Source organism: Astatotilapia calliptera, chromosome 11, assembly GCF_964374335.1.
Source record: "Astatotilapia calliptera chromosome 11, fAstCal68.1, whole genome shotgun sequence".
Taxonomy (NCBI): domain Eukaryota; kingdom Metazoa; phylum Chordata; class Actinopteri; order Cichliformes; family Cichlidae; genus Astatotilapia; species Astatotilapia calliptera.
This window is the reverse complement of record NC_137432.1, coordinates 35,303,341-35,320,617: the sequence shown is the minus strand read 5'-3', so window position 1 is coordinate 35,320,617 and position 17,277 is coordinate 35,303,341. Positions and strand designations below refer to the sequence as shown.

At 39.4% G+C, this 17,277-nt stretch overlaps 1 protein-coding gene across 10 annotated transcripts in view; it reads right to left on the bottom strand.

Annotated features, from left to right (window-relative positions):
- Positions 1-17,277, bottom strand: part of syngap1b (synaptic Ras GTPase activating protein 1b) — a 183,196-nt gene that overhangs the window by 77,779 nt on the left and 88,140 nt on the right. The window contains exon 1 of one of the 10 annotated variants that reach the window (XM_026184948.2): positions 3,253-5,419. The exons of the other annotated variants lie outside the window; for them this stretch is intronic. The gene's annotated coding sequence lies outside the window, so the exon portion shown is untranslated. Of the gene's footprint in view, positions 1-3,252; positions 5,420-17,277 lie in introns of those variants that run through there. 10 annotated transcript variants of the gene reach the window in all.

The following is a 17,277-nucleotide window of genomic DNA, read 5'->3' as shown; positions in this document are numbered from 1 at the left end:
TCTTGATTTATAACCTTGCTAAAAAAAAGAAAGAAAGGAAGAAAAACTGAAGAGTTTTTTTTCTCCAGTCACTCGTTTCAAATCTTATTCAGTGCAGCATTAATGTATTCTCTACATTACAGTCCCACTTACAATAAAACAGATGATAAGCAACTCTCTGCTTTAGGAAGTGATTACCAATTTGCTGCTATAGAGACACATTCATTTTTGGGAGATATTGAAAACTTTGTGTAAACAGTTTATGCAGACAGACTCCGCACACACTCGCTCAGAGCAAAACGTTTTTAAGGGACCTAATTTAGGTAATCTGATGACGGTTGACACCACTTATAGCATTTAACTGAACAAACAAGTAAGGATAACATATAGTATATCTTATATGTTGTTGCTATGACGATAATTGCAGCAAAGCCATCCCTCCAAACAAGGCAGTGAAGCCTTGACGATTGAAGCAATGCATACATGTAAACCCTGCTTCAGGGTGCACATCCTGTGAGTTGGTGTTGGAGAAGAGCTAGCAACATGCAGCAAAAGAAGCATGGGCTCTGGGATAGCTTGTTATCCCATAAAGCTGTTGCACACAAAAATCAAGTTGGTTTAGTTACATACTCTGTACTTAACAACCATAAAGTTCCAGGTTTCACTGGCTCTGACCTTTAGATAGTCCCAGATGACGATTACAAACTCTACATACAATTTTTATTCTGCTTCTTAAATATGATTTTTGAACTGACTTTGACCTGCACCATTGACTCATGACAAACCAATTTAAATTCGTAAGTAGGCAGACCCTTAAATTATCAAAACAAAAGAACAAGCATACAACAAAATCATCCTTTGCAGAACATCCACCCATCTGCTTGGCCCTAGTGTGCATAGTGCCCTTTGGTTCTTGGTCAAATCTGCCCCTCATTCATAACGCCCAGTTTCAAAAGTGTGAGATGGCATGATTAAGGCAAACATCACATAACTTCTTGTAGTCTTGTACAAAAACACAGCCTATGGTGAAAACGTTGCATAATTCATTTCTCATTTCTTTGTCACTGTTGCAGCATTGCTTACTAAATGTGTTCATCACAAGTCCTATAAGTTTACGGATGCAAAGTAATAACATTACCTCTTTAATCTAATAGGTATTCAATCAATCAATACAAAACTTCATATAAAGATGAATCAAAATTCCCAACCTTACATTAAAAAGCATGTTTACAGCCTGCTACACAAAACTATTTGAGCCTCTTTAGATTTTTCCCTGCAGACCAACTCTGAAACGAGTGGGGGTGGATACTGGTTTGACAGCTATCCTGACACAGACAGTTATACCCTGTTGGTGTCAGCTCCACCAATGAGAGTCACTGAACTGGACTTCTCTGTATTCCTGGTGTTGTTGCCTTGTAGAGCACTTTAATAGAATTGTGTGGAAAATGACATGAGATGCCTGCAAAGAAGCTTGTGCTTCAGTTTTGAATTGTTAAATTCTGTTTTTTTATTGGTCTCCCTAATCTAGCGCTAATTAGCAGTTATGTGTATCTTTGCATTGAACCCATACTGCTTATGTATATATAACTTATAACTCAGCACTCCACCCACTTGTCCTAATTTACTCCTAGCTCCAAAAACGAACACTGCAGCTCTCTTCAAGATAATCCAGTGGTCTAGAAACCACTTGCAATGTGATATGTTCATCCTTTATATACAGTCGTACAAAAGTCTGGATGCAAAACCCTGCACAAGTCTAAAATAGAAATAAACTAATTCATACAGAAATAATGTGAACATTACACAGCAGCTGAAATCTGAAAACCAAAAACTCAGATGTGCTGTTAAATAATGGGCCTTTCATGGATCAGTCATTGTAACCAAATCTGAAAAAAATAACACAGAATGGGAAAGAAGCACCAGCCAACAACTGAATAATGACACATTTTCACTGCTGATCACAAGTTTCTCTACTCTACATAAACAGTATGAGCCAAGCTGGCAGTTAACCAAAATTCTGGACAGTCCTTTGTACTCTCAAAGCTGATTTGCTAGGTAAAACGAGTTTCACAATCCACAAACCACTAATATAATATATGGTTTTGTTTCTACCGTTGCTCTTTCTAATGCTTCAGCTCAAGATATTTTATTTTATGTGCTCCCATTATCTAAAACTATCATAGGCAGATTTTTATAAGTTGACATTTTGTTTGAATCAGGCAAATGCAATTCCCCCGCAGGGTTAGAAGAAATGAGTAATATAATGTCAGAGTCCTGGTTTTATTGATAGTGCTATTTCTCTCCTATTTGCCGTCACTGTTAATGCTGTGTTTTGGGAATCTGAGGTAAACTTTTGAGCAGGAGAGCTTCATTCAGAGCTGTCACTCAGCTGCCTACCGATTGCTTTTGCCTTCGTGTCTGTGGGAAGTAGAAAGAGGGGTGGGCGATTGTCTTTCTTATTCTCTGCAAACACACCTACTGCAGCTTTAACACAAAGAAATGAAAGGTCTAATTTTGGATCCAGCTTGTGTTTCTTGTGGGAAATATTTGATTTTTAGACCAAAGGGAAGAGAGTACGGTCTGATCTGATTTACCAGGACAATGCTTGTCACAGTACATTATTTACTTCACATGCAATTTTCCCCACAGAGCAATAAAAGAACATCAGGAGCCATCAAACCTTTAAACCCCATAACCCAAACAGCCCTCTCCCATCAAGCAAATTGTTTTAATTGGAATAAAGAGTTAATTAAAGCTAAGAAATATGAACTTTTAGCATTAAATTGAGCAACACAAACACTGTTTTATGCTGGGTTTTTGCTGTATTATTGCACTGCATGTGAGGCAACAGCAGATGGGAAGTGGTGGACTATTTGTGCTCTTGAGCATGACGACAAACCAGCAGAAACACACAGACGAAAGTGATGTCATTGTACAAGAGATGAGTGCAAATAGGGTGAAGATTAGGAGTGCATTTACAGCACACTTGGAAACAGCTTTTTATGCATTTTCATTAAGTAAGTTCACAAAATTATTTCCAAAATTAGACACTTTGAACTGGTAAAACTGAAACACCCTCTCAGAAAAAAGCTCAGATCAGTGCCGTAATCAAGCTTATAATTTCAAAACTGCAGTTCGGCCATAGTGATGTATTTCTGCAGAGAGGACTATTTTAAAATTCAAATTGTACACCTGCATCAGATGTTATAATGAGCTGGATGTGCATATGCAGAGGTTTTAGTGCAACAAATATGAAACAAAAAGATGTCCTACCTAGATCAGGTGGGGCTCTTGTGCTTTGTGTCCAAACTTCTAAAGACAGTGTCTCTGCACTTCCAGTGTACAGTCTGTGACCCCCACAGTCAGCTGCTGCCAGCTGCTATTAAAGATGAGTTCAGCCTGTATTCCTCCAAGTCTCTGCGTCTGACTGAAACTTCTGAAGCTCCGTAGATTGGGTTACATTCCGTCGAGCATCGGCACTTGTTCTGAACTGATACTCCAAAAGCACACAGTGATATTAATGTCTATAAATAACTGAGCGTGTTGGTGTATCTGCAAACAGCATCTGCCACCGAGTGTTAGGACACACATGTGCTTGTCATACTGTTTGATAAGCAGGTGACCATCTTCTGGTGGGTTTATAAGGCTGTGGTCGAGTTCCAGACAGAGGAGTATTGCTAAAAAAGTCAGTGCTCAAATCAGCCTAGGAAAAAAGGAATCAAGAGGACTCGAACTAAAACGAAGCAAGAGAACTTGAAATTGCACTACAAAAGCCCAATACAGCAAAAACACTACCATGTTGGCCTTAAATCATATCATGACTTCTGATAATTCATAGACAGTTCGGTAGGTTAATAAATGATGAATTGCCAACCTCCACTATCAAGGCACCTGGAAACAGGGCTCCTTCAAGGTATCTACATATATGGGAGTACAAAAGGAATTTTAGTGATCTTATAATAAATATAAATACAATACTATTTAATTATCACAGAAAATTATAAACTATGTATTTATATTGGCTATTCTAAAGAAATACTGTATCCTAGTAATATTGAAGAGATAGAAATGACCATTAAGTCCAATATAGCGACTATAAACCCACTACTGAGTATCACAGACACACTAGACGTCCCTTTATAATGATAATAGGATATTCTGTATAGGTCTGACTTATATTACTACAAACACCTTAAACTAATACGAAAAGAAAATCACAAAGTTGAAATTAGTAAAGTGGGAGGATGTCCTTTCAAAAGCCACTGCACAGGTAAATTCACAACTGCAGGCCTTCACTTCACCAAAGTGCTGAATTTACCTTTAAGCTGACCCAAAAGTGCCACACCGGTGAGAGAACGGATGACAGTTATTAAGTAGGCCACTGTTCGTTATCTCGCATCTTCAGACTAATTAGTGAGAGGTAAAATGCAAGAAAACAAACACTCCCAAAGCCAGCTGAGTGTTATAATTTCAGACTGAGGCACTCTTCATCCTCCCCCCGCCTCCCCCTGGCAGCAGCAGCCTGCTTCTTGAGCACGGCAGCAGCGGCTGTTCCGCGGCGGGCAGTCCGGATGAGAGCTCCTCCTCCCCGGCCTCTCCCTGTCCTCTCTCCCCGGTGCCCTCCGCCCCGACCCTGCACTCACAAATCCGGTGACCGACGGGAAATCCGCTGAGGCCAATTTCTCTCATCTTTTAGATGGTTTCTGCGATGGTTTCCTTTAGCGGGTGTCCCCCTTGTGCATATCAGAAAGAACTTGGCAAGGATGGATGGGTGAAAGCTAAACGCTTATCTGTGCTAAGCTCTGGAGTTTAACGGCACTCAGAAGCTAAGGTGTGCACACACAGGGGAACCAGCTGCATGTCTGGAGTTGCAGCCGTGTGTGCACGTGCGTGTGAGCGTGCGCGTCTGAGCCCATGTGCGCGTGAAGGAGCGGTGCGGCGCGCAATAGGTCCGCCTTTCTATATGTGCAAGCTTAGCGAAGGCGCTTCGCTCTCATCGGACAACTCCAACATTGAGCCAGCGAGCAAGCAGAAAGAATTCAAACGGAAGCTTTAGTTTCCAAATGCAGGCGGAAATGTGTGGACAATCACCAAAAACACAGACCGTTATGGAAAGAAAAGAGAGAGAGAGTGGCCAAGAAACAGCTAAGCGCCACTGAATAAAGTAGTCTAAAAGCTGCAGTGCCTACAAACTGAACGTTTGGCAGGAGCTGACAAGCAGCACGCGGAAAAAAAACCCCAGAAAAAACGAGGCTGTAATGGCAACTTAGTCCCTCGTATTCCTCCACCAAACGGCGGTTCACCCTTAAGTAATCTGCCTGGCAAACGGTGGATGTTGTAGTGTCTCCTGGCTGCTGGTTGGACGGAGATTATCCCGCACAGGTGGACAGCAGCTCAGTTTAGGCAGGGAGCAGCAGTGCTCTGATGCCCTGCGCTTCAGTCTCTCCCTCTCTCGCTGCCTCTCTCAGTTTCCAGCAGCAAAGAGAATAAAAGAGAGAGAGAGAGAAATAGGAAGAGAGATGTTTAGAAGGGGTGGGGCTGCTTGGTTCCCGACTGGGACCTGGAGTGGTTTCTCTCGCTTCCACACTCCCCTCTTTCTTCCTATCTTCCTTTCCTCTCTCGGTCTATTCTGTTTACCTTTCACCTTCCGCTAACACACACACACACACACAGACACACACACACGTACATGCCAGGGGCAACTGTGTGGGAAGCATGCAATATTATCACTCACATAATATACTGTATAACCACCAGTCCTGTACCAACTGCCCATGCATGCTGTCACACACCCACGGGCAAATCATGACCAATCAAAATTAAAAACTGCACAGCTAATTTCTCTATCCAAGCCACACTTGACCCCTGCTGATTTCCAACAGCATGCTGCTTTTTATAAGTGCATAAACAAAGTCATCCATCCAATTATCTAAATCCATCAGGAGCTTTAATTTACTTCTCAATGTATCTGACTTTGATGTAGGCGACATTAAGTACTTTTTTTATTTCACTGTTAATGACATCTCCATTGATTGGGCTTTCAGTAATGATAAGCAATGAGCACTTTCAGAGGGGGAAAGAGTATCTTAGATCTGTTTCCATGACAACTGTGCGTTTGAAACAACTTTTTAAAGCACCGTTTTATTATGACACTGTACTATTGCTGTACTCACCACGCTAGAGCCCCCTTATCGCTGGTAAGATATAACGGTGGATAAAAATAATATGACCTCCATGCTGTTGATGCTTTTCCCCCCCACCTAAGATATCTTGCAGTTTCATATCAAAGGAAAGATTAACATAAGGCATAAAAGATGTCACAGCATATTCTGCAGCTGCTGTAAGAAGGTGGTTAAACTGGCTTTGTGAGGGTTTAACCTACACGTCATCCCTGTGCATCTGATCTTTAAGCAATCACCAATCATTAGAGACACAGTTTAGGGATTCCAGCAAACATTTTCAGCTACTTTACCCCCCATAGTTCTCCTTTTCTTCTCCTCTCCCGTTGTCTTTTGCCCTCCCTTTCTCCTTCTCTTTCTCTGAAGCTCACACTCTCTCTAGCAGTCTGTCTGTCTGCTCTATAATTATTTCCATAGTTACCATTAAGGATGTGAAGCTAAGCCTGATGTACTATGGTAGTAATCTTTTCCTTTTCTCCTCCTCCTGTTCGCTCTGTACTCTCCTTTCATCCATTGCTTCTTCTTTTTCTTATGCTGCATGGATCTCCATGGCCTTCTCTTGTGCACATTTTTCCCATTACCTTTCATTTTCTGTGTCAAATCTGCTTAAAACCAACATTTAAATTGGAAGCTTTTACAACTCTGGTAAATGTGCAAAATCATACCCGAGTAATCCATATGTAAGCAAGTCAGGAAGTCAACGTGTCCCAAAAAGCATTAATCAGATTGTGTTCATACGGTTTGGCCTGTAGCTACGCAAGATAGTTTGAGGTTGTTGTTTCTAAAGTGGCTCATGAAGTTCTTAAAAGTGAAACAGATTTCTTTAGGTGCCGTTTCACCTTTTTTTAAAAACAAACTTCAGCGATATGAGATATTTTCCTCCTTGTGTTAGTCTTTACACTTTCCCTGTTCCTGCATGTCAGCATTGCTCACGAATTACTGTTGTAAAATGAGCCCCAGGATTCAGTGGGGGGTGTTCATTTTTGAAATACGGGCCATCTGAGATGAATCATAAATATAGGTGATAAACAGCTGTGCGAGAAAGTATCTGGTTCTTTGATAAAATGCCCAAGGCGTAACAATTACTACAAAGAAAAATTAAAAGAATAAAAATTCACTTTTTTGCTGATAGTTAAATGAGAAAAACTATTTCTTATACATAGAAGGTTACTAACAGAAGATGTTTAGCTTAGAATGAGGAATGGGAAACAGGAAAGATACTGTAACTCCTCTGTGGTTCAAATACTTGACATGAGTCCCGACCATCATGCTGGTAGGTCAGTCATTAGTCCTTAGATTAATCCCTGACCAAGCTGGATTGTCTGTACATTATCATCAGCTAAAGAAGATGTTAAAATCAGGTGGAAACATTAGCTTCTGGTGACCTTTCTCGGGGTCATGGGATACGCTCCAGCTCCCCGTGACACTGAACTGGATAAGCAGTGACGAAAATGGATGTATGGACATTGGTCTCGAGTCAATGAGCAGAGAAAAATTCAAATTCCCTACCCCATGGAAATTTGTTAGCGTGGCAGTAATGTCTTGATGATGACAGAAACTGAGTTTAATAAATTGGAGACAACTCTAAGTATTAAAAATCCACAAGTATAAAGTGTATTAATTGCATCGCCTCAATTTTAACACCTTGTCCTAATGTGCACTAATGGAAGACCTCAAAAATTATGTGACATTAAAAAGAAACAACTCGAGGAACATTTTGTAACTAATTAAATTAAACGGCAACAGGTCAGTAACATTAGGTGTATACCAAGTGTAAAAGACAGAGATCCACCAAACTGTGGAACAATTTAGGAATAATGTTCCTCAGCATAAAATTATAAATAATTTGAATATTTCACCATCTACAGCACATGATAAATCATCAAAAGATTCACAAAATATGGAGAATCTCACAGAAATCAGTAAAAACAGCCACGACTCTGCATGGAAATCACTACATAGGCTCAGGAAAACTCCCAGAAATCATTCTGTCAACACTCACTATGCCATCCACAAATGCAGGTTTAAGCTCTGTCACTAGGGATGGGAATCGGGTAAGCGTTCATTTCCCTGGAATTGTGGGTCTGCTTGCCCATTGATTCCGCTCATCGGTTCCACTTGAATTCATGCTGCAATCAGCTGATTTCAGTTTTTGTGCTGGGGGAGGAAAATAGTAGAGCTGTAAGTGTGGATATGAGCATCCAATATTAATTTTATTTTTATTGCATAAAAGGAGGAGAGTACGATGGTAAAGTGCAAACTGCATCCAGGACAGTAACAACAGCATTATGCTGCTAACCCAACTTCTCTTTGCAAGCATCTGTAAGCTCGCTGAAAATGGACTGATGCAAAGTGGAAAGCTGTTCTGTGGTCAGATGAATTTAAATTATTTTTCTAAAACACTGAATGTGCATCCTCTGGATTAAAGAGGAGTTCAAAAGCTCCCATCTTTGATGGTATGAGAGTACAGTAGTGCCTATGAGATTGTAGTCAATGCTGAAAGGTTTGTTTTAGAGCAACATATGCTCTAAAAGGGATTCCACATTGCAAGACAATGCTAAAGACCACATCACTGTATCAGAAAAGTCCAGGTGTTGAACTGTCCAGCCTTGAGTCCAGACGTTTCACCAACTGTAGACATTTAACAAAGAAGACACAGGACTGTTACAGGGACAATAAACAAAGGATCTGACAACAGTGGACAACATTGCTCTTATAAATTCCCAGATATATACAGAATGTATATATAAATTGTTAAAAGAAGAGTGGATGTTACACAGTGGGAAACATGGAATTGATGGGAAACACAGAGAGCTATTGCAGAAAAGTAAATTCAGAAGAATCTAATATTTTTCTTAAAATGGGACAATAGAGCAGAGAAAACATTGAATGTTTTCTCTGCTCTATTGTGACCAAAATATGGATTTCTAAAATTTGCAAGTCATTATATATATTTTTTCATTTACATTTTACACACTGCCCCAACATTTTGAAACTGGTGTTTTAGAAACATGTTTTTAATGTTGTTTACAATGTAATTATTCATCTAATTTGCCATTTATCTGCCCCTCTCATTATATATGGCTGTGCCCTTTTAAGCACAGATTTAATGGCACCTGACTGAACAATCAGTGTCACCAGCTGTTTATCTCAATGCACCAGCTCATGGTATTCACATAATAGTACATAATGACACATTTAAAAACAAATTTTCCTTTTGCTGATTTCCCAGAAATTATTTTCAAATTTGAAGTCAACTTGCATGGAGCCCTCAGTGGAAGAATAAACACCTGCAAAGCTGCAACATGTTTTTCCTCTTTTCCTTCTTTTTCTTTAAAGAGATTGCATGCTATCATTGGACAGAGCCACACTAGCATTTTCCCTATTTTCAGTCAATATGCTAAGTGACCAGGGTGCTGACAGAAGCTTCACATGACATGAGAGAAGGCTCATCTTCTTATCTAAGAAATAAGTTAGTATTTTCCCTCAGAAATATTTCTTTAAGGTCAAAACTCGGAAACTATCCCATCCCTGAGATTAAGGCTCCTGTGGATGGAAAAGCCCTTCTGACATTACTGCTCCATTTGCAAACCGTTTTCTCCTAAGCAATGATAACTAAGGCTCCTCAGTATCGTAGTAGAAACAAAGACTGAGTAATTAAACCTTATGCCCTTATAGTGTAACCCTAATATTGTTAAGTTATTCATGAGTGTTTCAATGTAAAGGGACACTGTGAATATCGTTAAAGCACTCAAATAGAAATTCATAGTAATAAAAGAATGTGCTCAATCTGACCGCCCGAAATTCAATTAACTGTTACATTATGACTACATTCAAAGTTTAGTATCTTGTTAATTTGATTCCTAAACGTAGATTTGAATGTATGCCTTCCTGATTGTGCAGATAGACCTGCAGGGTGTCTGCTTCTTTGCACTGATAATTTTATAACATTAAGACCAGCATAAGTGAACTGGCTTTTCTTGTGTATATAAAGTGACATAACAGAAGATGACTGCATTTTAATAGAGACCTTGAATATGCCTTGGTGAGGGATTCCTGCAGTTTCTTGCTCTTTGTAACTCTGTTTGCCGTCTGCCACTCAAGAACAAAGTCACGTTGACTCTTTTCATTACTACGGTTGCCAAAGCAGAAACGTATAATGATGATTTTTTTTTTAACTTTTGCTTGACAGACGATTTGGAATAAAACACTGACATGGAAATATGTTTTAGTCGTGATAATAGACAAAGTATTCAGAGCCCAACTCTTATGCAACCAGTTCTTTCTGAAGTCAAATGAGTTCATCTCATACCGCCATGTATACCAGACCTTCCCACCACTTTCCTGTCAGTCTGAACTTGACCAAGTGCAACCAGCTCCAATTCCAGTTGAACTGCTGCAGAGCAGACACCGGCTCGTGTTTCAGATGGATAGATAACGGGAGGTTTGGGCTGACAGGAGAGGAAGGAATCAGAAGAGTTGTAACAGGAAACATGCTGTGACAGCCAGACTCCTGAAGGGCTGGAGGAGAAAATGGAGAACTGGGAGGGGGGCTGGGTGTTGCATTGTAAGGAGCGCTACTGAGAAAGTCTTGTATTCTGTGACGGGATGATGGATGGTTGAGCAAGGAGGACAGAACTGAACATGTGCACAGTGCCACCTTACTGAGTCTAATGCCAAAGCATGGTGACAATGAGGTCTGGAGTATGCCAGACTAGAACAGACTGTCATGTGTACACAGCCATTTTCCGTACTTTTTAACCTTTGTCTGAGTAATACTGTGTAATATCCCCGATCAGTTTGGCAGCACTCTGAATTGGATAGCATTCAATATTACTTGAATAAATGTTTTAAAAATGATCAGAAAGAAGATCAAAAAATAGCTTGAACCAAAGAAATATTTTCCATTCAGAGTTTTGACTACATTATAAGTCACGGCTACACATTTCCCTCCACATTGGCATTTACAGCACAGGGACTCAAAATGATGTCGCTGGCTACATTTGGAGCCTTTGGTGTATCCAGGCAGGCCATTTTGTTCTAATGCCAAGCATATGATGGGAGCCTGTGCAGGCTACAAGTTTTCCAAATGACAAATGCTGGAAGAACTTTATTTAGTCATGTTAAAAGTTTCTCTAGAGATGGTCAGGACAGCTTGAAAGTCCTTCAGTTTAGTCCAACTACTAAGTAAACCGAGACATTTGGTACAGATGATGTTCCCTCAAGTCAAGTTTATTGATTATCGTGTGAAATATCCAAGATAGAACTAGACGTCCAACAAAATAACCATATTGGTCTTTGATTTAAAACAACCAACGCAAGTGTTCCAGAAGTGACCTTGAGGAATATTTCTACTTCAAGAGAACAAGCTTCAGCTACAGCTGTGTGTCAGTCATACCCTCGATATAGCAAACTTTAACTGGTAAGCTACAAAAATAAATAAATAAATAAAAGCTATTTCTCGTAATACGCTGGTAACACATTTATGTGTTTTTCAAAACTTTGAGTTTAACAGGGGGCTTTATGGTGACTCACTCACCTCAACACTGGCTTCATTTCTTTAGCCCCAGAGATTGCAGCTTGGATCAATATTCAACAGCTGTGGGTCTGCATTAAAGAAAGCCTGATGGTCTAAAGTGATGTCGACGTCATGTCAGTATAATTTAAAAGAAGGATGCTGTCGCTGACCTTTGAAGGAATGTTTTATCAGGAGATGTAATTAACTGCAGCTTCCCAATAAATTCAATTTATAAGAAAAATTCAGAAATAATTGGACCTTTTGGATTTTTTTTTGTTTTTGGATAAAATTACAGAAATGGCCATCAGTATCACATCAGCTGTGACATTTATTCAGTCAAAAACATCAACTCTAAAAATGATTGGAGCACTCCTGTTATTTACGCCATGTCATTTGCCTTTTTCAATCTGTAGCGCCCGCCCGCAAATCTCTGCATTTCTGTACCAGTTTTTTGTTTTAGGTTGAAATCTGCAGGAGCACATCAACAGCAGTCACAGGCTTCTCATCATTTTGCCCTCAATCTCATATTCCTCCTTGCTGATTTGCAGATTCAAATCAGAGCATTTCCAAATAAAAGCCCACATTTTTAACCTTTAAAATACTGCCACCTGCACTGACTTCCCACGTAATCACATCTCTGCAGCTCTTGTTTTCTGCTTTCCAGTTATTGCGAAGTCATTTGTGAATCATCAGCGCTCGCCAACTGCTGCTGTGCCAGAGGATGTGGAAAGATTTGAAAAGGTGACTATCAAATCCAATGATGCCAAGTCAATCCTAAGGTACATCCTTGTGGCAAGCAATCTTCCAGCAAGAGAAAGAGCAATCTTCGACTGATGGGTGAACATCATGGGTGCAATCAGTTCAGCTCTACAACATGGACATTACTTGGTGCTTTAATAATAAACCCAAAGATGTCAAAATACCAAGTTGAGTTATATGAGGTGTGTGGATAACTTGTCTTTATGTGTTCTTTTTCCAGGACTCTTGGTCTCTGAGCCAAGGAAAGAATTGTTTGTTCAATGCATGGTATGAAATTTTCACTAAAGTCAATTAATCTTTAGGCAAACAGATGGCAAAATTAAAACGACTGCATTCTCGTTCATCCTGTGACATTAAACACACAGCCCTCCTCAAACGTGCAAAGATAGCAGGATCCTTATGAAGTTGCTAAAATCGTTCACAAAGAGGTGTAAACACCAACAAGACATTTTTGGATTTGCTATTTCCCAAAGAGACACGTGCAAATACACAACTCCTGAGCACAAACATATGTTAAACCTGCACGACAACATGAACATATTGCTGGCTTTGTCACAACCGCCTACACATGTTTAAATGTGATGCGTTTTTGTGTGTAATACACAGCTAAGACCAACTGTGTTGCCTCTTTTATTTGGCTATGAGTTTCATCAATGTCACAGCCATGGCCAGGTTAAATATATGCATACATAAAGATGTGATGTCTATGGAAAAATTTTGCTTGAATTTATTTTGGGTTTTCTCTCAAACACACAGGGTCAAAACATGAAAACCCTCTAATTACTGGCTAGATGTCCTTAGCAAGTTTTATTACAGCTTTTGATAACCATCAGCAAGCTTCTGGTATAATTCTGGCTCAACATCCGATTATTCATTTTGTCAGAATTGGTAGAGTTCGTTTAACTTGTGTGGTTTCCCTGCACTGAAGTCACGGCTTTGACAAATTCCTTCCATAACCAGTAAGATTGTAGAATCATCTGTTTAAAAAGTACATAAATACAAGTTATTCAAACTGGTCATCACTTTTCCAAGGTCTGGAAGAAGAGCAAAACTGTCACACTTATATGACAGCAAACTGCCTAGGATGTTCAGGAACAAGCCAGGAACCACCAAGGCTCAAGACTTCCATGAACTGGAAACTGCTGGAACACCAGTGTCATTGTCCACAGTGAAGTAAGTTTTACATGGCCATCGACTGACCAAGAAAGAAGCCTCTACTCCAAAATTAGAATCTTCAGCCTCAGCTGAATTTTGCAGCTGCCCACATGGACAAACTAAATTCTAAATACCTTCTGTTTAAAAGTTTTATGATCAGATGAGACAAAGACTGAGCTATTTGCCCACAGTGACAAGAGCTTTGTTTGGAGGAATAACAGTGAAGCTTTCAGACCTAGGAACACTGTACCAACTGTCAAGCATGGCGGTGGTACCATCATGCTTGACTGTGTGTGGACTATGCTTAAAAGCCAGCTCTGTGCCAGGAAACCAACCAACTTCAATGAATTCTGCCAAGAGGAGTCGTCAAATTTTCCCCCAGAATTATGCCAGAAGCTTGTTGATGCCTAATAAAAGTGTAGTTGAACTGCAACTTACTAAGGGATAGTTAATAAGTATTATTTAATACATTAATACATACATAGATTGATTAATATTAGTGGGAGTAAATGCATATATTTGACCTTGTGTGTTTAATTTTGACCGTGTTGATTTGAGGAAAATCTAAAATGAATTCAAGATTATGGTCCCAATTCTTGTTTTGTAAAAGTCATTAACCCTCTCAGGCTCAAATTAAGTTTTTGTTGCTAATGCACAAAAGAACACCTGCAGTGGTACTTCTGAGTAAAAAAAAACCTCATAAAATATGTATGTGGGGTAATCAGGTTGTTAGTTTTTAACTGTTGCAAATCTGCAACGCCTGCCTTGAGAGGGTTAAATACGTATGCTGTACAATCATTACATCCTGGAAAAACAACAGTTCAAAGAAATCAATAACGGCCTATAATTACCATGACAGTCATTCCCATAATGAATTTAAATAAACTTTTGACCACTGCTGTATCAGGAGACATTCTCAGATTATGGAGAGGGAAATGCTGCAGCTTTAAAAGTGAGATTTTCTTGAGAAAAAACTAATTGACCCCTTTGCTTCCTGTTTTAACTTCTTCTAGTGGTGTACTGATGCAGTGGTGACATCTTATTAAGGAGAATACTGCAGCAAGTTTGGTGTGCTTCAAGTGTAAGAATAAATGGTTGCAGGGCTATGAGGACATCACAGTTGGTGCATGGAGCAACCAATGCAATGACCTAAACTTCTCTTACTCCACTATAGGAAGTCTGCAAACAAGCATACAAATGACTGTGGCTCTGGTGGGGCGGAGGTCACTAAACAAACTGTTATTTATCTTGGATAATGCAGACCATGCTCTGCATGGATAGAGACAGCCAATCTTTCCAACCTCATGCCACTATACTTCTACTGTAGTTTGTATTATCCTATTGTTTTTATTCTTTTGAGTTATTCTACTATACATATATAAAATCTGTGGTTACAGTGTTACCTCCTGAGAAAAGTAACTTGTTGAAATGTCTTGATGCATCCTTGATCACCCAGGGAAAGAAATCCCAGAAAGCTGATTATTTTCATCTGGACGCAGAATCTTCAGTGGGAAATGCTGCATCCAGATGAAAAGAATCAACAGGCAGGCTTTCTGTACATCTAACTTTGAATGAACTGATTTTATCTCAGTTGATATTCGTGTCATCTCCTCCACAAGTAACCTGCAAAAAGCTTTTGAATTTCCCCTGGAATCACAGTCAGAGTTAGACAAATCAAAAAGTAGGTCTTGATGTTTTGAACCTGTAGACCTGACGTCATTCTCCTCCTGAAGCAGAAATCAACACGCACACTTATACAACTGCAGGACTGATACCTTCAAATATACAGGTACCTCTCAAGGAGAAGGAAATAGAATTAGTGTAAATGCATTACAGATTTTTCCCCTTCAACTCTGGCAGCAAAAGGAACGAGGAAAAGGTGCAACTTTTTTAGCAACTAATTTCATTTATTAAAAGCAAACTAAACAATGGATTACTTGAATTACAAAACTGCCACATTAAGTTATTTGCTACAAAAAGTAATGTCAGTACTCTCTGGTTTTATTTTGTTACACATTCTCCCAACACGGACATAATTTCTTCCCTCGCTCCTTACCCTAACCGTCACAAAACATTCACACTCTGATTATCTAAAACTCAAACTTGTTCTCTCAAAAACTGCTCTACACACACACACACACACACACACACACACACACACACACACACACACACACACACACACACACATCTTACTACAGGGCAAAGAAGACTGTGTGCATCAGCACAGAACAGCACTGGGCCCGGAGGTGACAGTGAGACATGAAGTCAGCGTTGGCTTAACAGCACTAGTTCTACCCTCCCTCTCTCTCTTACTTTTCCCTACAGTCCAAAGACCTTCTCTCCTTCTTTCTCTCTTGCTCTTAATTACTTTTTCTTTTCTTCTTCTACAGGCTCCTCCTTCATCTTTCCACCTCCTGCCTCTCTTTTCCCATGCTGCAGTACACAGCTATGTGCAGATATTCAATTAAAAGGCTGTTGAGCAAAAACTATAAGCCTAACGTTACCACACACACACACACACACACACACACACACACACACACACACACACACACACACACACACACACACACACACACACACGACGACCGATGAAAAGAGTTGATGAATCATGCAGTATTTGTTGCTGAAATACAATTTGATTTATTTGTTATAAAGATGTATGTGACTGAAGATTCTATCAACCTTTTTCTGTGCTGAATACGAAGACTGCTTACAAAGGAAATGTTTTACTTTTCTCTATTTGCTTTCTCACAGACACATTCTCTTTGATGAAGCTCAAATCTATATTTAAATCAATCAAAAAAAATAAAATAAATGCCTTTGGCATTCTTTTTATTCTGTTTATGTGTTGAGGATGTGTGTTTTAGTTGCACCCAACTCAAATTAAAAACACATTCTTATTCTTTAAAAATATGGAGGCAAGCTTTAGATTATATTTATCACCATTCATTTAAAAAAAATTATCTGGCAAAGCCCAAAAAACACACTGTCTTCCTTAAGGAAACAAGACCTCCATTGAAAAATTTCAGGTACAGAATATCAGTCCTTACACTGCCTGAGCTTTCAGAGAAACTCAGATGTCTGCTGACAAACCCTGAAGATCTGGGTTTGATTTTTTTCTCCAGCCTTTGCAAGTAACAACTGTCTATGCTGGGTTTTGGGGAGGATTTTGATTATTATGGCTTCAAATGAGTTATTCCATGCCTTATGATTCCTGCTGGAATGTAACAATCAGTATTATTTTTCTTGTGGAGCTATGATGCAGAAATGCCAGAAGCCAGAGCCTATTGGTCCAAAAATGAAAAAGCTGGTGTTATCATGAGATATTTTAACCATGGTCATGCAGTTAGGCTAACTGGAAATTGCAGGTGTATTCGATAACATGTGTCACTGATGCTATAAGTATTCTTTTTTGTTCAATGTGAGGTTCTAGTTTTTTTTTCTTTCACAATGGAAGGAAAATCCTCCTTTTAACAGGAAAACAACTCAAAAAGGAAAGTTTTAAGCCTAATTGTTCAAGTAGCGACCCTCTTTTTCACAAAGCATATAGTTAGAGCCGGGTCAGGTGACACTGAATAATATACTTATATTACAACTTTTAATTACTTAATATATTAGTGAATTTGGTCCTGGTTTTTATGTGTCTTCATACAATTAAAGCTTTATTCTTGTCATCTGAAG